Source organism: Myotis yumanensis, unplaced genomic scaffold (assembly GCF_028538775.1).
Source record: "Myotis yumanensis isolate MYYU_CA2020_CCGP unplaced genomic scaffold, mMyoYum1.0.hap1 SCAF_10, whole genome shotgun sequence".
NCBI lineage: Eukaryota > Metazoa > Chordata > Mammalia > Chiroptera > Vespertilionidae > Myotis > Myotis yumanensis.
This window is the reverse complement of record NW_027223761.1, coordinates 38637730-38661784: the sequence shown is the minus strand read 5'-3', so window position 1 is coordinate 38661784 and position 24055 is coordinate 38637730. Positions and strand designations below refer to the sequence as shown.

At 41.6% G+C, this 24055-nt stretch overlaps 1 protein-coding gene across 2 annotated transcripts in view; it reads left to right on the top strand.

Annotated features, from left to right (window-relative positions):
• The window catches only part of SYT9 (synaptotagmin 9), a 158767-nt gene that overhangs the window by 93451 nt on the left and 41261 nt on the right, over positions 1–24055 (top strand). The gene's annotated exons all lie outside the window — the stretch shown is intronic.

The window sequence follows — 24055 nt, the reverse complement described above, 5'->3', positions numbered from 1 at the left end:
GCCCTGGCCAGCCCTAACCCCCTAGCGGGACCCCCTACCCCCATCCAGGGCCCTGTTCAGGGCAGGCCAGCCAGCCCTCACCCATGCACCAGGCCTCTATGCTATATAATAAAAGGGTAATATGCAAATTGACCCTAACAGAACGACCAGAATGACCGCTGGACCAGTCACTATGAAGCGCACTGACCACCTCTTGGTTCCTTTCCCCAGCCAGCAGGCTCCGATTGCCTAATGGCCACCCACAGTGGGGGTGGGCCCGGCAAGCGGGCTAGAATAGCCAACCTCTCAGTCCCTTCCCCCCGGCCGTCAGGCACTGATCATCCGATGGCGAATGGGTAAATGGGGGGGGGGGGGGGGGCACAGCAGGGGGTGGGGCCGGCCGCGGGCAGCTGGCCCTGATCATAGGCCAGGCCTAGGGATTGTACCCATGCATGAATCTCATGCACCAGGCCTCTAGTTGTCATATAAAAAATACTCACGTTAAACTTTTGTGCAGTTTTCATATTTGAGCCTTATACATCATCACTACACCACCTTTTAAAACCCACTTTTGACATTTGATGCATTAGCTGATAATGATTTTGAGACCTATTTCAAGTGGCATTGCTAAAACGGATCAGTTTCAGGAGAACCTTCATTTTCATTTGATTAGTGGCATTTATGTAATAGATATAATTGATTAAAATTGTGTGCCATTTTATCCTTATTTTGAAGCCAGACACAATAGAATACTTGTTGTATGAGCCCATTAATGTAGAATTCAGAAAAGGCAAATCTATTGAGATTCAAAGCAGATTAGTGGTTATCTAGGACTGGGGGTGGGAATGGGGAGTGACTGGAATTGGGCGTGAAATTTCTTTTTAAGGCGATGCAAATGTTCTGAAATTAGATTGTGGTGATGGTTGTAAATTTCTGTAAATGTAGTATTAAAATTCATTGAATTTTAGCCCTGGCCAGTGTGTTTATTGGTTAGAGCATTACCCCTCCCACTCCACACTGAACGGTTGTTAGTTCCATCCTCTGGGCATGTGAGGTAGTCAACCAATGGATGTGTTTCTCTCACATGGATGTTTCTCTCTCTCTCTCTCTCTCTCTCTCTCTCAAAATCAATGGAAAAAATATCCTTGGGTGAGGATTAACAAATCTATATATATAAAAGCCTAATATGCTAAGTGTCCGACTGAGTGGTTGACCAATCAGCCAGTCACTATGATGCACACTGACCACCAGGGAAAGACACTCCAACTAGTAGGTTAGCTTGCTACTGGGGTCGGCAGATCAGGACTGGGTGAAACAGGGCCAGACACACCCTGGAGCCCTCCCCACGGTCCCTCCCCAACAGCCAACCTCCTGCAGGAACTGGGCAATTGCCGGCCAGGTGGAGGGACCCCACCCATGCACAAATTCGTGCACCAGGCCTCTAGGACATAATAAATAAATAAATAAATAAATAAATAAATAAATAAATAAAAATTCATTGAATTTTACATTTAGAACTTTATGATGCAGATTATGTCTCAGCAAGGCAATTAAAAAACTGACCTATACCCCACTCAAACCCACACCGAAGATGGGAACTTGAGAAGTGCTGATATGAAGCATAAAGTATAAGCATCAAAACAGTAATGAAATTGGGATAAGTGTGGAAATAATTAGAATTTGAAAGCAGTTCACTGTTATCCTCAAACAGATGTGCTCTTACACGTAGACTGTTAATTCTGGGATCTATTGTGAATGAAAGAAAATGTTGGGAACATATTGTTAAAACTCGTGTGGTTAGGATTTTAATAGCATTTTTAGTTCTCAGAGAATAGAAATCCCTTTGTAACATCTAAGTATGTTTTCCAGTTTTATACATTTGTATTCCGTATGTTTTTATGAGATAATTATGTACCAAAGTAGGGGACTGTCTGTATGCTTTGGTCTATTTTTGTACTCAATGTTTTTTTCTTCTATTTTTCCTAACTTTCCTGCTAGCAATATGCTGATATTATAATTATAGCATTTTTTTGCTATCTAGTAAGACAGATTTCCCATCTTATTTTTATAAATGATAAAAAGATTGGTTGTTTCATCCATTTAATCCTGCAACTAAAGCCTTTATATCATTTAGGAAAGATGTTTAAAAATGAATGATGACATTACTTTGGATTTTACTTATATTTAATACAACTTTGGTGTGAATGAATATCTTTATAATATTAAATATTCCCATCAGCAAATATAGAATATCTACATTTACCACAGTCTTTTCATTTAATAGCATTTTGTATAATTTCTTTGTATGGACTCATTACATTTCCTTGTAAGGTTTTTTTATTGTGTACTTTATATTTTTGCTACCATTGAGAATGAGGTATCATCATTTTTAAAATCTGTTTTATTCACTGCTACATATAGAAAAGACTTTTAAATGGAGATAATTTTCAGTTGATGAAATGCATAGATCTTAAGTGCTCACCCTGTATGATGAGTTCTGACACTTGTGTTCACACATGTCACCATCACCCAAAGCAAGGTATCGAGTGTTTCCATCATCCAGCAAGTTCATCATGCCCTGTTCTAGTCAACCTCTCCACTCCTACCCCAGCAGCAGCCAATTTCTGACTTCTACTACCACGACTTCCTCTTCTTATATGTCAGACTTTTGTGAGAAGGGGAGTTCTTTTGCTCAACATAATTTTTGATATCCATCCATGATGTGAAGTATATTAGTAGTGTGTTCCCTTTTTTTACTGAGTAATATTACCCTGTATGAGTACAACAGAATTTGTTTATCCATTCTCCTGCTTTTGGACATATGGGTTGTTTCTAGTGTTGGTGGGTGTTTTTTTTCCTTGTTTGTTTTTGTTTGGGGCCGATATGAATACAGCTGTTGTAAACATCCTTACACAAGTTTATGCGTGGACATATGTTTTTAAATTTTTCTTGGATAAATACCTAGGAGTAAAATGCCTTGGTCACACGGTAGATATATGTTTATAGAAAACACACATAGTTTTTCAAAGTGATTGTACTATTCCAGATTCCGAGCAGCAGAGCATTTGAGGACAGTGGCCGCATGTCCCTGCCAGTATTTGGTGCTGCCATCTTTTAACTTGAGCCACTCTAGTGATGGCTGTCCTTCGTGACTGCTGATGTCAGGCCTCTCTTCTTGCTTGTCATATACCTTCTGTTGTAAAATTTACATTTTAGCATTTTGCCCATTTTTATTGGGTTACCTTTTGGGATTTATAGAACTTCTTTATTTTTACATACTTATTACTGAGCTACTTGTTTCATTAGTTCCAGTTATTATTTGCTTGGCTATAAACAATCATATCTTGTGTGCAGATCATATATTTGCTCCTTTTTTTTGCAATAATTTTACCTTTTCTACATTTTTCTTATGTATGACACTGACTACTACTTCACAAACTATTGAGTAATGGGAGTGATAGCAGGGCTACTTGTCCTGATCTTGGATTTGATAAATAATGAACTTTGTGTTACCTTATTGTTTTATTGGATATTGAATGTTATCTAATATCTTTTTCATTGAGATGTTTGCATGACTTTTCTTCTTGATCCACTAATGTGATTTACTAATTTTGAAACATCCATGTCTCTGGGAATAAATCCTACTTATTTAAGATGTATTACTAGTATGGATAGATTTTATTTGTTAATGTATTACATAGGCTTTTTCAACTATATCATGGAAGAATTGGCCTATAGTTTGTTTGTTGCTTTTTTTGTTATTGGTTTTGTGGAGGTGCTTGCTTCTTTGGTGCATCTTTCCCAGATATTTGTTTCGGGGTTATACTGAACACAATGAATGTTATTATATTTTTTCCTCTGAAATATATTCCCAACCCCCTGTCAGTTTTACCCTTGCGTGATTTCCTTCATCTCATACATCTTCCTGTATTGTTACTGTCCAGCGCTGAGCTCCGGAGGTTCCCAAGCCCCCCACTCACTTGCTCTGGGTCCCATTGCTGCAGGTATAGGCGTTGTCAGCACCCTTGGCTGCCCTGAGTTGTTGAGGTTTGCAATTTATTTTGGAGTGAGTTCTTGTGCACTAAGTCCGAAGGCATTTAATGAGAACATCTAGGGCAGCAGCAAGATGAGCTCACATTGACCCTGAGCCATGAAATTGGTTACATTCTATGAAATTGCTGATAGTCCCCCATTTTTTACTACAAAAGTGGCAGCTTCACAGAATTCAAGCTCATACTTGGACTCTCCTCGCCGACGTCTGGAAGCACCTGGAGGCTGGGGAAGTATTCACTTCTTCCCTGTTAGAGACCCTGGAGAGAGAGACCTGCAGTGGGTGTGATCGGGGCCCTGGGTGTGGGGGCAAGGCTTCCTGATGACCATTTTCAACATCCTTTTTACATTTCTCTAGATTGCCCTAGAGGGCTTTGCTCTGATACCCCGGAGTTCCTGGGAGAATCTTCAGTTAGGCCCCTATTGTCAATCTTCCTAGACACAAGGAGCACCCTACCATCCACTTCAAGATCTGACAAGATGAGTAGCAGAAATGTGTCTACAGTGGGAGCAATGGTTAATTCAATGACCAAGTAAAATACTTCTTAATGATTAAAGAGACATTGTAAAATCCAAGACAATCTAAAGCAATTAGCTAAAAATAGTCAAAGCGTAGATTGAAGGTTTATTGCAATGGCCTCTCACTGGTTATTTGCCTTCACCTCTCCCTCGCTCCTCCTTTAGTCTGTTCTCTACACAAAAGCTAGAGGGTCCCTTCACCTTTGTGGTTGATTCTTGTCACATTTTTGTCCCATATCCTGTGATGACTTCCATTTCATCAGAATAAAAGCCAGAGTCCTCCGGGATTTGGACCCCTCCCCCCATTATCTCTGACATCATCCCCTACTAATCTCCCAAACATTTTCTCCCCTTTGACTACACTGGAGCCTCCTTTCTGATGTTCAGACACACTCTGGCCTCAGCGCTGTGTTCTCTGCCTGAACCACTCCTCCTAGATACCCATGTGCCTTGCCTGCTCCATCCCTCCCTTCCTCTTCTTTCAAATGTCATCATCTGATGTCTTCCCTGACCTTCCTATGTAAGATGGAATTTCCTTACACCACCTCCTATCTCCCTGTAATTTTTTAGTAACACTTTTCACCATTTAACATACAATATAGTGTACTTATTTAATTTGTCTATTGTCTGAGTTCTAGATGTCAACTATAAGACAACTGCATCATAGCAACGATTCTTACCTTTTTCCCCCTCTTTGTAGTCTCAGCACTTAGTACAGAGCTGGGCACATGGTCGGTATTGAACACCTACTAGTACTCGTTGAATAAGTGAATGAATACATTTAAAATGAAGACTTTTTCTGAGACGTGCCCAAGTTCTCCCCTGCCCCCTGCAGAGCTGCCTTTGTTCCTGTCCTGGGTGAATGGGAACTATGCCTTTGTAGAGAGAGGAGAGAACCCCAACACCACATAGATTGAGTTGTGACTCTAGGGAGGGGGGTGGTCAGGGAAACCTCAGTGTCTGGGTTTGTCACCCAGATCATCCCAACAGGCAGAGTGACCAAGAAGGAGACTCTGTGGCAGTTGACTTACTCTTCCTAGAAATGCCTTGAGTCTCAAATGGAACATTGGATGTTGGAAACTGAAGACCCTCCTCTGAGCCCTGGGAGTTGGAGTGGGAGATTTGTTCTAAAATGCTAGCCTCTCTTACCCAGAATTCTGAAAGGTTTGATTGACATGTTCTACAAATCCCTACCTTGGGATGGAGAAAGCACATTGAGATGGAAAGAACCTTCAAATCTATTTTCTTTTTAAAATATTGTTTTGTATTAGTTTTAGGTGTACAGCACAGCAATTAGAAGATCACATACTTCACAGGTGTTCCCCCCAATATTTCCAGTATTGACCGGGCACCATACATAGTAATTACTACAGTATTATTGACTATATTTCGTATGCTGTCCATTACATCCTTGTGACTATTTCGTAACTACCAATTTGTACTTATGAATTCCTTCACCTTTTTTATTCAGTCGCCTGAAACTCTTCCCCTCTGATAACCACCAATCTGTTCTCTGTTTCTATGTTCACCACAACATGAGGAACTGTATCAAAGGGTCGTGGCATTAGGAAGGTTGAGAACCACTGCTTTAGAGACTACTGCTATTCATTCGCTGATGCATTGCACTTACTAATTATGGACCTACTCTGTGCCAGAGGTGTGGGAGGGACACTGATAATGAGTTAACTCATATATTTCAGATATGGTGCTTAATGCTTTACATATATTAGTTAATTTCTGAGAGGAAGAAAAAGAAAAAGAGAGAGGTAGACTATTCTCATTGTCTTTACTGGAAGTGCTTCTGAGCTGCCCCTGGTTCCACCGACACTACCCTTCATTGTAGCATAATCTCTTATTCCCCTGAGGAGCGTTAGGAGATGTTAGTGGACACAGAGGAAATGGTCTGATGTTTGTATGTGAGGGAAAGGCAGAGCTTCTTTTGCTAAAGCCCCATTTGCCCCAGTTCTTAAATAGGGTTCAGTCAAGGCAGCTTCCTTCTCTTTTCTTCTTTTCCCCACTAGCTGCAAAGGCAAAAGCTGTTTGGAGCAGATAGAAGGTGTGAGAAGGTCAGCCCTGAAGGTGGAAACATTGTGTGGTAAAGGGAAGAATCTGGAGACTTTTAGTTCCAAGTTCAGCTCCTCCAAGTTTCCTTAAGTCTCCACCGCACACAAAAAGGGAAAACTGGGCCACCTTCCCTTCAACTGTCCTCTTAGACCAGTGGTTAGCAACCTTCCTAATGCCGCGATCCTTTAGTACAGTTCCTCCTGTTGTGGTGACCCCCCAATTTCATTGTTACAAATTGAACGTAATTAAAGCATAGTGATTAATCACAAAAACAATATGTAATTATATATGTGTTTTCCGATGGTCTTAGGAGAGCCCTGTGAAAGGGTCGTTCGACCCCCAAAGGGGTCGCGACCCACAGGTTGAGAACCGCTGTCTTAGATCCTCTTGGGCTATGTTAGGGCTTTCCACTTGGGAGTGCTATAGGCTTTGCAGCCAGGCTGCCTGGTTGGCGTGTGACTCCAACAATAACTAACTAGCTGTGTGACCTGGGGCAGGTTGCTGAACCTCTCTGACCCAGGGTTCTCCTCTGTAAAATGGCCAGGGTCTCAGATAAAAGTTCCAAAAGGAAGAAGATACAGCTCCCACCTTCAGTAGCTCACAGTCTAACAAAGATATCTCTAATTTCATGTGGTGATAGAAATATGGACACAGGGTTGCCAGTGCAGAGAGCACAGGCTTGGGGAGACCTGGAGGTTGCACAGAGAGAATAACTTGCAAGCTGGGTCTTCAAAGATACAAAAGAACATTTTCCAGCAGAGAAGTGAGCAGACTCATTCAGGAAGAAGAAACAGCACTTAAAGGAATGGAAGTAATAAGGAATGCGTTGGGAGTTAAAAATAGTTCCCACTGATTGGGGAATTAGACGTGTTAGAGAAACAAAAGGACACGTTAGGAGAATAACAGTTGGAGAAGTCACCTTTTATAGGATATGCCAACAGGTTCACATTTTAACCTAAGAGCATCCAGGATCTGTTGAAGGATTTAAGTAAGGAGTGAAATGATCAGATCTGTGTTTATGTGGAGGATGGGTTAGAAGAGGTAGAATTGCCCCTGAACAGTCTTTCCGAGACTGATGCAAAGGACATGGAGAGGAAGAGTTGTAATCAAGATGCATTTTGGAGGCCGAATAAAATGACACAGTGACTCATGTACTGCTAAGCTCTGAGAGTTAAGTGGTAATAGGGATGGAGGGACAGTTGATGAGGACAGAATAGGGGTGGGATGCCTAGTGTGCATCCCTAACAAAAGGTTAAAAACACCTGTGATTGTCTGTGGAGTAGATCTCCATCCAGGGGCAAATAAAAATAATATGTTTTCCTTTCTGATTGCTCATACCACTGAGCATGTTGGTTTAGTTCACTTACTGCCAGGCTTCTCTTTAGAAGACATCGCTAGAGAATTTCACCCTCCCATCTCCCATAAACTATGTGAATTCTTAGTTTTGATGGAAATTTTCAGGATGACAGTGAGGCTTAGGATACAGGGTGAATTCATAATTATTGCCAACTCATCTTAATGTTTTCTTTTCTTCACGTCAGTGAGACACGAGGTAGCAGTCAGAGCCAGCAGACCATGCCCAAGGTTCTAAGGATGCTCTGATATTCCCAAATGAGAACAAATTTTCCTTTTCAATTACTTCTGGGGGTTTTTTCTATTGAGAATTGATGGATCTATAAAAAGTCTTTTCAGAATAGATTATTTACATTCAAATTAAATATTAAAGCCTTTTCTGTGGCCCTTTAACTTACGAAATCTGCTGTCTTTGTTTTCACCAAGGACACTCTTTCTCTAGACATAGGGGAAATGGGGGCATTAAAAGGTCATCTGTGAATCTCTATGTATCTATTAGGGAAGCGTGTTAAGAAAGAATAAGAAGGTTCAGGAGGACTTCAGTACTCAAACTCCCTAAGTGAAGTGCACCAAGGCTGGGAATTCACCTCCTTTTCCGCATCCCCTTAACGGAATGGAAGTAATAAGGAATGCGTAGGGAGTTAAAAATAGTTCCCACTGATTGGGGAATTAGATGTGTTAGAAAAATAAAAGGACACATGGTCCTGGGATGCTGAGTTAAGCATTGTGTCAGTAGCCCTCATCGTTTCTGACCTCCCCAGGCTCCAGATCTTCCCCTGAAATACAGTTGCAAAGTCCACCAAGTTCTGTCTCCTAAATCACACTTCCGATGACACGATTGCTTTGCTCCAAAGCTTTGTCTCCTCCTGCCCACAAGGTAATATCTGAGGTCAGGAAATTGCAGGATATTAGGGCTGGGACAGGCTTTACTTGATACTCAATTCTTCTCTAAAGCAGAGAAACCTACCAAACACACAGGGAACTAATCACCCTCAGAGACAGACGATGGTGTGGGATTGGGAAAGAGAAGACTATTCTAAATCTTCCTGTGGCTTCTATTTGTTGGTTCTAGTTCTTATCCTTGGAGCCACTGAGAACAAGGTTAGTCCCTCCTCGGTGTGACACCACTTCAGGTATGTGCTGACAAGAACCTTGTCTTTCTTGAATCTTTTCCATAAAGCTTTTAGCTCTTCTCTGCTCCTCGTTCATCCCGCCCCTCTCGCATGGTAGTTTCTGGTCTCTAAAATGAGGATGCTCAGGGCAAGATTCATGTTCTGGGTGTGTTGTGGCTGCTGTACACCCTCCCTCTCTAGACTATACCCCTATTGATGTAGCTTAAAGCAAAATTAGTTTCTGGTGGCTGTATCACATTTTGATTCGAAATAATTGAACCATAAAGCCTTTTATTTTCACACGTATTAGGTTACATCTTCTTAAAAGGTTGCAGCTACTTAAGAGGTTGCATCATTGACTTTTTAGGCCCTCAAATAATTTATCTCGATGAATTTATATTGTTAGGCTTTATCCATGTCACCTTCCTGTCATGCTTTTGGTGAATCTTGATTCTGGATTCCAGTATACTTATTCTACCTATTGTGTCATACCCAAATTTTATGTCTTCTAAGTTATTGCTAAAATTACAGAACTGGATAACACCCAACCACCCTTTAGTTACAATTGTCCAACTGAATATGGATTCACGGTATTTTACTGTCATTCAGCCTCAATTTACCCAGATCCTCTACAAGGTGGGCAGATGCTGTGCTGAGGTCCACATTTACTGTGTCTACAAAAGTACTCAGATGTGTGAGTCAGAGCGCCCAAATTAAAAAAAAAACAAAAACAAAGTGTGTTAGTCTAGTATCACCTATTTGTAACGAAGCCATAAAAAACTCAATGATATTTTTTAGAGCCTCCAAAACCATACTTTTAAAGTAATCGATCTTGGGGGATGGGAGTGGGTCAATGGGGGAAAAAGGAGACACATGTAATACTTTCAACAATAAAGAATTTAAATTTTTTAAAGCATAATTATAAAAAAATAAAAAACATAATCGATTTTGATAACATGTCTGAGAAAGCACTGAGCATAATTTCCCAGGAAGAGGCTCAGCTCATAACTCTGGGTCCATGGTCTCCCTCTCTTCCAGTTAGGGCCCCGACCACTATCTGTGGTGAAGCTCTGTCTAGATGGTCAGTTCCTTGGGGGGCAAGCCAGTCCCCAAGCTCTCCCTTTACCCTCCAGTGCTGAGAACAGCTGAGCACCTAGTAAGCCCTCGGTGATATTTATCATTCTTCTTATCATTGAATTCTTGTTTGTGTTATTGTTATTGTATTATCTTATCTGCTATTGCAGTTCTGGGACACAGCTGGTTTCCTGGGCGGTAGAGATGTGACAGCCACCAGGTTATGCTCTAGAAGCCTGTGAGGGAACGATCCAGTCATGTGGGCATTAGGGGACTGCCATGTCCTCTCCATGGGTGGAACCAGTCCTTTTCTGAAGCTCTCTCTGTGTACTTACCAGTGCACTGGCCCAGAATGGGAATCCCACACTCAGAGGCATGTGGCGGTGCAGGCATGAGGCTGCGCAAGCAATCGGCAGAGGCTTCCTTCTCTCTGGAGCAACTGTGAGCCATAGAGAATCATGTGCAATGAGCACATCATAGCAGCCATCTGCCTCACGGATTCACTTCTCCTTTGCCTTTAGCTGTTCTGCAGTAATTCCTATGAGAGAGGCGATGGTATCTTGGAATAGGGTAGCCCTATAGAGAAAAAGAAATCTGGACAGAATCTAGATGTTTCTGGAGAGAGAAATAACATGACTTGCAGCTGTGGGAGGGTGACAGACAAGGAGGGATGAAGATATGATGACTACCAGATTTTGAGCTTCAGTCTTTGGCAGGATGTTTATATCAAACTGAGATGATGAAGACTTGGGTAGGAAGGATGGGTGGTAGGGGATGAAATCAGCTTCATTTTTGAAATATTAAGATTGAGATGCCTGTTAGGCAATTTGGATGTATGAGTCTATAATGCAGGGAAGAGATTGGGATGGAGATGTAAGTGTTGGCGTCATCCATACATCAGTGGTATTTTAAACCAGGGAACTGGATAAGATCAGATAAGATATTGACGTGAATGTTTTTTTAGTCCACCATAAAGTGCTTTACACACTTGTGATGCTATTCTCCTGCCAGTTCCCAGCTGAACATATCATTAGTCAAAGCAAATAATTTCTGTTGTAGGGCCAGTCCTATGGAATCAGACCTAGAACAATTTGAGGGAGCAACTCAGAGAAGGAAAAGGCGTGGGCTGATCGTACCCCTCTCTCCACACCCTGTGAGGGCTGCTGGGTTCACGCATGCTCCAGCACCAGCTCAGAAAGTGTCATCCTCCAGGCACACTTCCAGTGCAATTAATCACGTTAATATCTATAAATAAAGTGCCATCAACAGTTACTTTAACAGTGCATGCCAATTACTGGTAAGCTCTGTCGCTGAAAATGGGTGTTTTTGCCAATTTTGTCATGTCTGGGGCAAGTATTAGGAATACAGTTGGAGTTTCTGAGAAAATAGAACGATCAAATCGTTAACAGCTTCCATGTTACAGGTAGGCCAAGTGTGGGCCAGCGGTGTGATTATTACAGGTGAGGATCAATGACACTTGAGAGAAAGATTGCAACTCATATTTCCTCTCCGCTTGCTAAATAACGATTTTTTTTCTGCTGTATCTCACAGGGTTTTATTTTTGAAAGAGACTTTGTAATAACAGGATTTCTCAGTGAGTCGACAGTACTGAAGATTGGGGGTGGTAGTGACCAGACGTCCCATTGTGTGGTGGTGGCTCACTGGAAATTTGATCCAAAAGCCCCAAGAAGCTGGGATATTGAGGCTGCAGCAAACATCCAAGGACCCTTGCACCCCCTGCATTTGCATATCAATTCGTTAAATTAAAAAATATTGATTGACATAGTCATGCGTCAGCCACCGGGAGAGGTGGATATGTGGGACTTGGACGTGAAGAGTACACAGACCAGTGAGGCTGAGAAACATGTAATCAAATGCATTAGTCATAATAGATACCGCATATTTGGTAGTTACTGCACACATATGTTTTCTCATTTAATTTTTAAAATAACTCTATGCTTTAGATATTATTTCCAGTTTCCAAATTAGGAAACAGAACAGAGAAACAGAAATTATGGAGTTTATCTAAGATTGCGTAATAGTAAGTGAGGAGCTAAGACTTGAACTCAGTTTTGATGAGTTTCACTTTATGTGTAGGCTTCAGGGCCTTAAAATACCAATTAAATCATCATCCTGCTTATACCCAACCTCAATTCCCACCCATCAGAAGCAAATACTTTCAACTACTTTGACTGTTGGTGGGAAAGCAGATGGGTGCAGCCACTGTGGAAAACAGCATGGTGGTTCCTCAAAAAATAAAAAAATGAAACTGCTTTATGACCCAGCAATTCCACTTCTGGGTATATAGCCAAAGAAACCTCCATATATTTTTTAAATGCTTTATTTTATTTTTAGTGTTAGGTTTCTATTGAATTTTATTATGGAAGATGAGGATTTAGCTCACAAGTTCACTACACATACTTCCCTCCCCCATCTTCTCAAAAGTTACGTCACAATTTGTGGAGACAATGATTCATGTCTATATCATTATTGCGTAAACTTCGTTTAGAGCTGAACCATGTAGTATGCCTTGATTGCACTGTCTCTTTCCCCCCAGGAGTTGGTGTTTGTATCTCTAGCCTGGCTCTTTCTGCTGATCTTTGTACTCCTATCTACTTGGCTACCTGACTTCCCCATTTTGATCTCACATTTAATGTACCCAAAACTGAGTTCCTGATCTCTCCCGTGGCCCCTTCCATTTAGAAATGAAGGTTAATGGCAATTCCACCTTTCCATTAACTCAGGCCAAAAATACTGGAATCTTTCTTGACTCCTCTCTTTCTGTCATTTAATCTATTAGGAAATCCTGTTTTATCTTCAAAATTGGATGACTTCTCACTATCTCTCCTGCTTTCTCTGGACCAAGTCACCTCACCTCTCACCAGGTTCATTGCACCAGTCTCCTAACTGATGGCTCTGCTTCTGGCCTGTCCCCTCAGACTGTTCTTAACAGAACAGCTCAGGTGATCCTATTAAATTAAAGTCACACTGTGCTACTTTCCTACTTCAGTCCTTTTAATGGCTTCCATTCCCGCTCAGAGCATAAACCAAAATCCTTCGATAACCTACATAATCTGGTCTCTCACCTTATTATTTTTACCCTCTCTCTTTTCCACTATCTCCTTTCCCTTCCTCAGACATAGCAGCTCCCTCCCACCTCAGGCGTCCGCACTTGCTCCTTGGTCTGTGTGGAGTCTTCCCCAGGAGCTGCATGACTAGCTTCCTCACCTCTTTTCTCCAGGCCCTCGCTCAAAAGGCACTCTCTTGTGAAGCCTTCCCTTTAACGTTTTATTAAACCCCTCAACACTGCTTAACCCCTTTCTCTACTCCCCCCCTCCATTTCATTATACGTATGTGTTATATATGTAATATATGTATAATTGATTTTATGAATTTATCTTGGTTTTATCTGCCATGTGTCGATGTGTGTGTTCATGCAGCTATCGCTAATTCATCCCAAACTCTCTCAGGTAGTAGTCTCTTGTAAGTATATCACGTTTCATTTCTTTCTGTAGAGGACAGCCTTTTAGAGCATAGAGCAGGGAGTGGTGTGGGGAAGCAAATGAAGAAAACCAGTGCATCAGACAAATGTTCATACACACATGAGCCCATTCCTGATATCTGTATGCAACTCCATTGGTTTATTTGACCTGCACAAATGCTGCACTAGTCCAGTCCATTCTGGACACTAGTCCACAGCATTCTCATAAGTCTTCCTATCCAGGAAAGTAAGGTCTCCCAATGTGTTCTTCTTCAAGAGAATCTTGACTGTTCTTGGCACTTTGCATGTCCAAATACAATTTAGGATCCATTTGTCAAGTTGTAATGTGATTGGAATTTAGCCTGTATATCTGTTTGGAGGATATCTTTATAATATTGAGCCTTCCATTCTATGAACAATGGTATATCTCTTCATTTATATAGAACTTCCTTAACTTTACTCAATAATCCTTTATTATTTTCTGTAAAGGAATATTGGCTATTTTGGGGTAAATTTATTCCAAGATACTTGATGTTTTTGATGCTATTTCAAGTGAGATTTTGGTTCTATTTTTATTTTTTACCTTTATTTCCTAGTGTGGAAAAGTGAAATTTATTTTTGTTCACTGACCCCATATTCATCTACCCATAAATCATCAACAACCATGCTTATTAATTCCAATAATTTGTAGAGGTTTTATTTTTATTATTTCTTTACACATGTCATCTAACAATGACAGTGATTTTTTTTACTCAACACTTTATACCTTTTATTTCTTTCTATGCCTTATTTCACTATCTAGGGCTTCACATACAATGTAGAAGTAGTAATATGTCTTAATTTTAACATTAATTGGGAAGCTTTCCACATTTCACCATTATGTACGCCATCACTTTAGCCTTCTTTTTAGATGCCCTCCATCAGATAAGTAATACCCCTTCCATGTCTGGTGTTTTAAAAGCTTTTAGCATAAATAAATGCTTGATTTTAATCATGATTTTCTATATTCATTTGATTATTCTCTTTATTTTGTTACCTTAGACAATTATATTTTTAAATTTTCATATGTTAATTCAACCTTATAAACTTGAGATAAAGCACATCTGTTAGTGACATATTATTATTTTGGGGGCTGCAGGACACCCGGATGCCCCAAGCCTGAGGCTGATGCTGCCAGGATCATGGGAGGAGGGAGACTTCGCTGTCCTCTTTTTTATCTACTTAATTTATCTTGTCTTTGTCTTAATTTTTTAATAAAACTGTTGGCCTATTAATATATATATATATATATATATATATATATAATTTTCATGTTTTTCTGCGTTCAGTTTTCTAACATTTTGTTTTATTTTTTAATCTCAGTTCAAATATAATTGGTCTATAATTTTGCCTTCCTTATAATGTGCATTTCAGATTTTAGTACCCAAAATATGATTGGGATGGCTTCAGAAAAATGAATTAAGGAATATTCTCTATTTTTCTCTTTTCTGAAAGTGTTTGTGTAATGTTAAGCATTTATTTCTCATCTAAATATTTAATAGAATTCAGCAGTGAATCCAACTGGGCCTGAAATTTTCTTTATGGTGAGGTATATAATTACAGATTCAATTTTTTAATGAGCCATAGAAATTCAGCCTTTAATTCCTCTTATATTGATTTTCTAAGTTTTGTGTTATGAAAAATTCATCCATTTTGTCTGATTTTTAAAATATGTGGGTATAAAGTTATTTATAAAATCCTTTCTTTATAATTTTTAATGCTTTTTTTAGTAAAGATCTGTAGTGATGTTGCATTTCAATCATGACATAGTTATTTGTGCCTTTTTCCCTGCTGCCTCCTCTTTTTTTTATCTGTCTTGAAAGAAGATTAGCAATTTGTATTAGCTTTTCAAAATCTAACTTTTGACTTTGTTGATTCTCTCTACATATATTTTTCTCTATTTCATTAGTTTTTCTTCTTATATGCATTATTTTCTTCCTTCTACTTTGGATTTAGTTTGTTCTTTTTCCAAGCTCTTAAGATGGATGCATGCTTTGATCACTGATAATCAGCCTTATTTTCTTGTTATGCATTTAAAGCTAAAAATTTTCCTTAATCAGATTTTTAATTAATCTTTTAATCTTACTCTGCGTGTTTCTCCTTCGCTGTCACACTGCTGCCATGCCCACCATATTTGTGACACCAGACATGTGGAGGTCATTTCTCTCACAGGCAGTTCTGTGACACCAGTTGGGTGCCCTACAAAGTAAGTCAGTTCTCACACTATTTACCTGGAGAGGGTGTCAGATCCCACAGGTTAAGGGCCCATCCCACAAGACTGACTGCCTTTGCCCCCCACTTCAGTTTCCAGTTGCAAGTAGTAGGGCCCCAAGAGACCCACAACTTCTGACTTGGCTACACATCGGAGATTCTTATGACCTCCTCCCCCTTGGATCTGATTATTTGCTAGAATAGCTCACAGAACTCAGGGAAACGCTTACTTACGTTTATCAGTTTATGAAAGGATACGGATGAACAACCAGATGAAGAGAGACATGGGGCAGCCTCTGAAAGGGTCCCAAGCCTGGGAGCTTTTGTCCCCATGGAGTTGGGGCCCATCACCCTCCTGGTCACATGGATGTGTTCACCAGCTGGGAAGCTCTCCAAACCCAATATTGTGAAGGTTTTATGGAGGTTCCTTCATGTGGGCATGATCTATTATGAACGCTGCTTCTAGCCCCGTCCCCTCTCTGGAGAATGGGGGCGAGGGGTGCTGAAAATTCCAAGCTTCTAATCATGGCTTGATCTTTCTAGTGACCCATCTAGGCTCCATCTGGGAGCCCAGTCAGAGTCACCTCAATAGAATAAAAAGATGCTCCTAGTGCTCTTATCACTTAGGAAATTACAAGGGTTTCAGGAACCCTGTGTCAGAAACAGGGACAAAGATCAAATGTGTATTTCTTATTATAAATCACGATATACAGCATTCTACATGTTCTGAAATGTATTATTTTTATTATCATCTAATTCAGGATGTTTGTAATTTTCATTGTGATTTTTAACTTAGAGCCATGGTTTAATTGAAAGTGTTTATTTCTTATAGTTTCTGAACATATAGAAGCCTTCCAGTTATCTTTTTGTTATAGATTTATAGTGTGATTGCACGATGCTCCTCCCTCCTCCCAGCTAACATCTCTGCCAGGCTGTGCGGCTAGTTAGCCTCCATCCAGAACGTCTCCCATCACGTCAACCGTTGCTCTCTGTGTGAGAATGTGTGATGGTTGGGTACACACGCATATGAACCACAACCACCTCTCTCCTCTTCAGTGCAGGAAACTATATGTGAAAAGGCAGGTGGAAATAAGGGTATTGTGTGTATGCAGTACAGGGTTAAGTCAGCAAGCGTGAGGTGCTCAAACCCTGCATATCCCAAAGAGAGGCCTGGCCCTGGACTGATTCCTGCCAGATTGCCTCTAAACCAGTGGTTCTCAACCTTCCTAATGCCGCGACTCTTTAATACGGTTACTCATGTTGTGGTGACCCCCAATTTCATTGTTACAAATTGAACATAATTAAAACATAGTGATTAATCACAAAAACAATATGTAATTATATGTGTGTTTTCCGATGGTCTTGGGCGACCCCTGTGAAAGGGACGTTCAACCCCCAAAGGGGTTGCGACCCACAGGTTGAGAACCGCTGCTCTAAACCCTAACACACCCTGCTTGATAAGAGTTCCTTGTATAACAGACCTTAGCTACACCAGGTATTTTATGCTGACAGTGTGATTTGTAGTGAACTGTTTTGCTCACCCAGGGCCCTGGGCCCTGTGGTTTAACCTCTGATGAAGAGAATGAAGACTGGCCAGTTAAGGGCAGTCATGTGGGCACTCCTTGCCACCTGCAGTCAGAACCTTGGATATCAAGGTTTATGTGAGCGTCCCTGGTTGGCAGTGCTCCCCTGGTAGTGTCACATGTCACTGCTAAAAGAAACAGTGCTGTCCGTGTGACTCCACTGGTGAGGACAGCCGGAAGCTCATGCCTCGCTTCCCTTGGACCTTGCCCTGTTTGTCTTTTCTTTGCTGACTTCCATCTGTGTCCCTTCGCTGTAATAAACTGTAACCATAACAGCTTTTCTGGGTCCTGAGGTCCTTCTAGTGACTCAAAATCTGAGGGTGGGCCTGGGGACCCAAATATAGTGGTAGAAAAATATTGAGGAGACTAGGGCATCAACAGTCTTTTGATAATGAGTCTCTTTACCTAATTTGTATAACCTTCTATAAAACCAAAGTTCAATAACTGTGGTGGTGTTAATATCATACAAATAGTATTAGAGAATAATTTATGAGAACTTCCAGTTAAATACACCAGATGAAATAGATAAGACTGCCTCCACTCCCTCCTGAGGCTCCTCGTAAAATGATAGTAAAGGAACTACAAACAGCATAAGCAGTGGGAGATGTGCTTTGACCATTACCATCCTCTTAGCTAGTTAATATCAATAAAGGAAAGAAAGCAGAGGGCAGGCCAGACATTATGAACATGGTCATCTGGGCAGCTTAACTGGGAAGCCACTGCTTCACGCTCCCCAGGGAACCACTGGTCCATTTCCTGCAGATCCCTGGGAGAAGGGTTCAAACAAAGGGGGAGATGGGCACATGCACGTTGAAGTTGGGGTGACATAGGGACGGTGCTAGCTGTCGGTCTAGCCTGGGAGAAGAATGGAGCCACTGCAAGTGTGCAAAATCTTGGAAAGTTAAGATCCCCAGACAAAGAGTTTCTTTTTTCTCTTGCGCTCTTGCTCTGCTCTTGTTCCGTCTTGCTTCGTGGCCCACACTCACCTGCGTGCTAGCCTCCGTTGCCAGGGGGCCTTAAGTGCCATGTGGACTCCCCAGGAAGGATGTGGAATGGACTGTGCTTCTATGTGGAGCAGAAATTCTGGGCAGTGGCCTTAATCCTGGCCCTGCTGAAAACCAGGTTGGACTTCTTCCATGGTGAGACAGAGATGGGACCGTGGAGGGGAGCCCTCTTAATGTCACACCATCAATAAAGGGCCTCAGGAAATCCTTTTCCGCGAGGCACCCCAAGAACTCCACTGCTACCGACAACACCTTCAGTTATAAATATAGACCATTAGGGATGTCCTAATAGGAAAACCAAACTTCATGAAAGAGAAAGTCCAAAATAAATAGATCACTGGAGAAAAGGAGATTAAAGCACGAGAAAGAATTCTACCTGACATCGATCACTGAGGACCAAGCGACATCAGTGAGAACAAGAAATCTAAATACCTTTTAGGGAAATTTCAGAAGCTACAACTACAAAGTACAAGTACAAAGAAACAATCTTAAAACCTCCCTGATAGAAAAAAAAAATCTACAAAAGAATGGCATTAAACACCCCAGCTGGAAGTACGAGGACACATTGTGACAATATAAAATGATTCTAAGATAAAATTATTTGAGCCTAAATTCCATGCCAACTTTCTTTTAAGTATTGGAGTGCAATGAAGATTGTTTTAGCTCCCTGTGAACCCTGGGAAAAAAGGTACTGAAGGACATACTCAAGCAAAATGAAGATTGTATCTAAAAAGCAGGGATGATGTGGGTTTTAAGAAACTGCAGTGAGCCAAGAAATGAGAATATTTTAACCATACTTTACATGTTTGTTAATAATTTGGCAGGGGGCCAAACCGGTTTGGCTCAGTGGATAGAGCGTCGGCCTGCGGACTCAGGGGTCCCAGGTTCGATTCCGGTCAAGGGCATGTACCTTGGTTGCGAGCACATCCCTACTGGGGGCTGTGCAGGAGGCAGCTGATCGATTTCTCTCATCGATGTTTCTAACTCTCTGTCCCTCTCCCTTCTTCTCTGTAAAGATTCAATAAAATATATTTAAAAAAAATAATAATAATAATTTGGCAGGGAAACATAATGGGATAGTGAGAAACGACATTTGAAAAGACAAAAGCGTGATAAATAATAAATTAAATTATAGGAAGAAAAAGATTTGGATACAAAATTAACAAGCTTGAGTTAATAGACATATAAAAATGTACCCCTGCCCAGCCAGTGTGTCTCAGTGGTTAAGCATTGACCCATGAACCAGGAGGTCATGGTTTGATTCCTGGTGAGGGCACATGCCTGGTTTATTTGCTCAATCCCAAGTAGGGGGCATGCAGGAGGCAGCCGATCAATGAGTCTCATCATTGATGTTTCTATCTCTCTCTCCCTCTCCCTGCCAATAAAAAATATATTTAAAAATAATTGGTTCCCTACAAATAGAGAATACCCATTATTTTTATTAGTAGATACATTGGGATAGAATAGGATAGAATAAGATAATTCTGAACTCAAAACTAGAAAACAAAAATATAGTCCTCTGCAAAATCTGTCTTCTCACAATTTCTAAACCCTTATTAATTTATATAAAATGAAATTAACCAATGTTAAGTGTGTAAGTTTTGTCACATGTGTAGTCATGTAACCAGAACTATAACCATGACATAGAATGTATCTATCACCGCCAAAGGTTTTCTAATGCTCTGTAACAGTCAATCTCCTCTGCCCAGTCCTGGTTCCTAGCACCCACTGATCACTTTCTGGCACTGAAAATTTGCTTTTCCTAGAATTTCATACAATATGTTGTCTTTTGTGTGTGACTTCTTTCACTGAGTCCAATACTTTTGATATTTTTCATGTTTTTTCTTATATTGGCAGTTTGTTTCATTTGGTTGCTGAGTAGTATTCTATTGTAGGGATATGCCACATTTTGTTTATCCTTTCACCATTGAATGCTACATTTGGGTTTCTTTTCACTTTGGGCTCAGAAAAGTTGCATACCAGTATTTGGATGGATGGATGATTTTATTTCACTTGGGTGAATAACTAGATATGGGATTTATGGGTCATTTAGCAAGTATATGTGTAACTTCAAGGGAAATTGCCAAACTATTTTTTCAAATAGTTGACATTTTGCCTTTTCAGGAGCAAGCATATCAGAGGATCAATCGCTTGGCATCTTGGGTAACAGTCTTTCATGTTAACTAGTCTAGTGGGTGTGTAGTGGTTTCTTACTGAGGTTTAGTGTAATTTGGATAAAGTGTCTGTTCCGATCTTTTGCCCATATTTTTGTCAGGTTGTTTCTCTGAGTTGTAGGAGTTCTTTATATAGTCCAGATAGAAGTCCTTTATTAGCTATATTGTTTGCAAGTATGATCCTTCAACCTAACATAAAGTTATATTATGCTACTTGTACTATATATAGTGCAAGAACCTTACAACAGTTCTGGTTTCCTATCTTCCCAGGGAATAACCCCAATAGAATGAGAATTTCTCAGTATTGACTTTCCAGTATCAGAGAGGACTCTACATGGCCTTGCTTGGGTTACATAACTCATACCTGAACAGATGAGAGTGGACAGTGACATGAACATTTTGGTACACCTGAATTCCTGCAGCAGCCCCCCTACAACTTCACCAAATTGAGAAAGAGCTCACCAGAAGAATCTAGCAAGAGGAATGCAAGAGTATCCTAGTTAGACAAGTACTAGAGCAGTCATAGGCCATTACAGGCAAACATATCACAGAAAGAGTTTACAGATTGGCAGGTAGAGAATTCATACACACTTGCTATAAATTCCCAGTATACTAGTATCTTGCCAACAACACTGACGTTGGCCACACAAAGCAAGAGCACACGAAGCATTTCTCAGTATGACATTTTCCTTCCCCTTGTACCCCCCAGGGCACTCAGCTACCAGCGACACTTCTGCTATTTGGTTCCTGTCAAGCTAAAAAGAAGTCAAATACCCCACCACCCTTTTATGTGTGACTTTTATCAGCATTCTGAAAAAGAATTTTACGAACAATATAAGCACTTCTGCATAATGCAGTTTCTCAGCCTTGAGACCAGAGCATTCCTTATAGAGAAGGGCTGCCCTGTACATTATAGAATGTTTAGCAGCATCCCTGAACTCTACCCACTAGATGTCAGTAAGACACCCACCTCCCCAGTTTTGGCAATTTAAATTTTGTCCAGGTAGTAGAAAATGTCTCCTGGTTGAGAAGCACTAGTTTAAGGGAATGTTTACAAATATCAGGATCCATAGGTTCTTTTTTTTCTTTTTATTGAATTTATTGGGGTGACACTGGTTAACAAAATTACAAAGGTTTCCGGTGCACACTTGTACAACACATCAAGAAAAAACTACAGGTTCTGAGCTCAAATTAACATCAGCTGATGGGGAGAAAGCAGAGTTAGCATTAGGTGCCATCAACTCCTGCTCCATATCCCAGCAAACCCATCTCTCATCAAGGGACCATGTCTGTTTTTCAATGCTGCAAATGTAGCTCGAAGCACCTGGCAAAAAGCAGTGCTGGACAACCACAACTGCAGCAAATGTTAAAAGAATAAGTGAGCGGCCCTGGCCGGTTAGAGTGTCAGCCCACAGACCAAAGGGTCAAGGGTTCGATTCCCAGCCAAGGGCACATACCTCGATTGCAGGTTTGATCCCCATCCCCAGTCGGGGTGTATGCAGGAGGTAGCCAATCAATGTGTGTCTCTCTCCCCTTCTCTTCCTCCCTTCTACTCTCTCTTGAAAAAGAAGGAAAGAAAAATACGGATGATTATTCACAGAGTTACTCTGGGGAAAGGAGTGACATAGGTGGTATATATATAAAAGGGGATGTTTTACTTTAAAACTTCTATATTTGAACTTTATCGTTTTCACTCTCATAACAGACATTTTTAATGATTTATTTTAAAGCGTTTGGAAATCAAAGCAAGCACTTTCTCTTTGATAACTATTTCTTTCGTTTGCAGGGTTGTTTTGTTTGTTTGCTTGTTAAGTACATATGTGGACACCAGCCCTAGTTCACATTCTGAAGTAACATCAAGTCCGAAGCTATGATTTTTTTTCTTTTAACTCATGAGCAGACAGTCATGTAATATAAATATTTGTGAATGTGGTTTATGTTGAAAAAAAATGTACGTGGCACAATAGTAGCCTGACACATCACATTCAATTTTGTGCACTGGCCTGGAGAGTGTCACGTCTCGAACCCTACAGAGCGAGTGCAGTGTGGCCCTTGGGAATCATATGCTGAAAAGACGGATGGTGATGAAGCTTCCTGGGGTGATTTTGGTCCCTCCTGTTTTACTCTGTCCAACCAAGATGTTCTGGGCAGATGAGAGGAGAGAAGGGGTGAGCTGGGTGCCGAGAAGCCCTCTGAGGGAGAACAGGTGTCTGGGTCTTTCTACTTGAGGCAGACAGAGGGCCAAGGAGCAAGCCAGGGAGTGAGGAAGGAAAAAGATAATTTGTGGCGACAGCCGTTGCTTCTCTTTCTCCTGTGCCACAGCAGGACGCTGGGTCAGATCCTCTATCTACGGTCAGACGCTCCTCCTGCAGATCACCCACACCTGCCCCTTGACACCCCCATCCTGTGTAATCCTTGTCTCTCCCCCTCACCTCCAGCCCAGAGGGCAAGGCCCAGCCACCTGGGTCTCTTGAGGTCAGGGTTCCAGGAACCAGGGGCGCCTGGCTTGCAAGATGAGGTCATTTGTTTACTCGAGGCAGGCGATGCAGGGAGATACAAGGCAATCCATCTGCCTTAGCCACCAAATAGATTCCCTCCGCCTTCCTCCAGCAGAAGCGGTCAGGCAGGGAGGCCGGGCTGGCCACGGTGACCTTTCAGAGCTGAATCTATGCTTCTAAAAATAGCAGCATCCTTGGAGAATGGAGAGGGGGAGGGGAGGCTGTGGACGTTGAGCAGGAACTGGACTCCCCAGAGCATTGTCAGAATGAAACTGTATTAATCAGACACACGCACCCAGCTCAGTAACCTCAGGTGTCACCAATTGAAACTAAATGAACTGGCTTCATTCTTCTCCTCTCTGGTTACCCTCTCCCTGGGCTAAGATGGAGAAAGAGAAGCATGTCTCCTGCCTTATTCGAATGGCTGTGTACTGCCGAGGAGGTGTCTTCCCCAGCAGAGGGGAAAGGGGGCTCCTGAGAGGCACAGGAGAGGGCCTGCACCGCCGAGAAGTGGGAGACCCCAGGCGGCGGTAGGGACCTGGGGGCCTGGGTCCCAGCCATCTCTCCCTGCACGGAGACCGCCCGGGGCTCTGTCTGAAGCTGGGTGTGTCCAGGGCTGTGATGTGTGGGGTTGCTGGGTGCCCCTCTCAGGCTTTTGCGGGATCCTTCTCCAGAGCCACGTGGGGACTAGATGTTTCCAAGGTCCAGTGGAGCCGTGTGCTGGTCTCACAGGTTGTGTGAGACCAGGTTGCGTGCAGTGCTCTGGTGGGTGGAGGTGTGTGTGTGTTTGTTTCAGGGTATGGGGTGTTTGCAGGAGTTTATGGGGGTATTGTGGCAAACTGTTTGGGGCAGGGGCTGTGAAGAGGCGTGTGTGGGTCAAGGTTACATACAGACAGTGGGCCTATGTGGGGCCC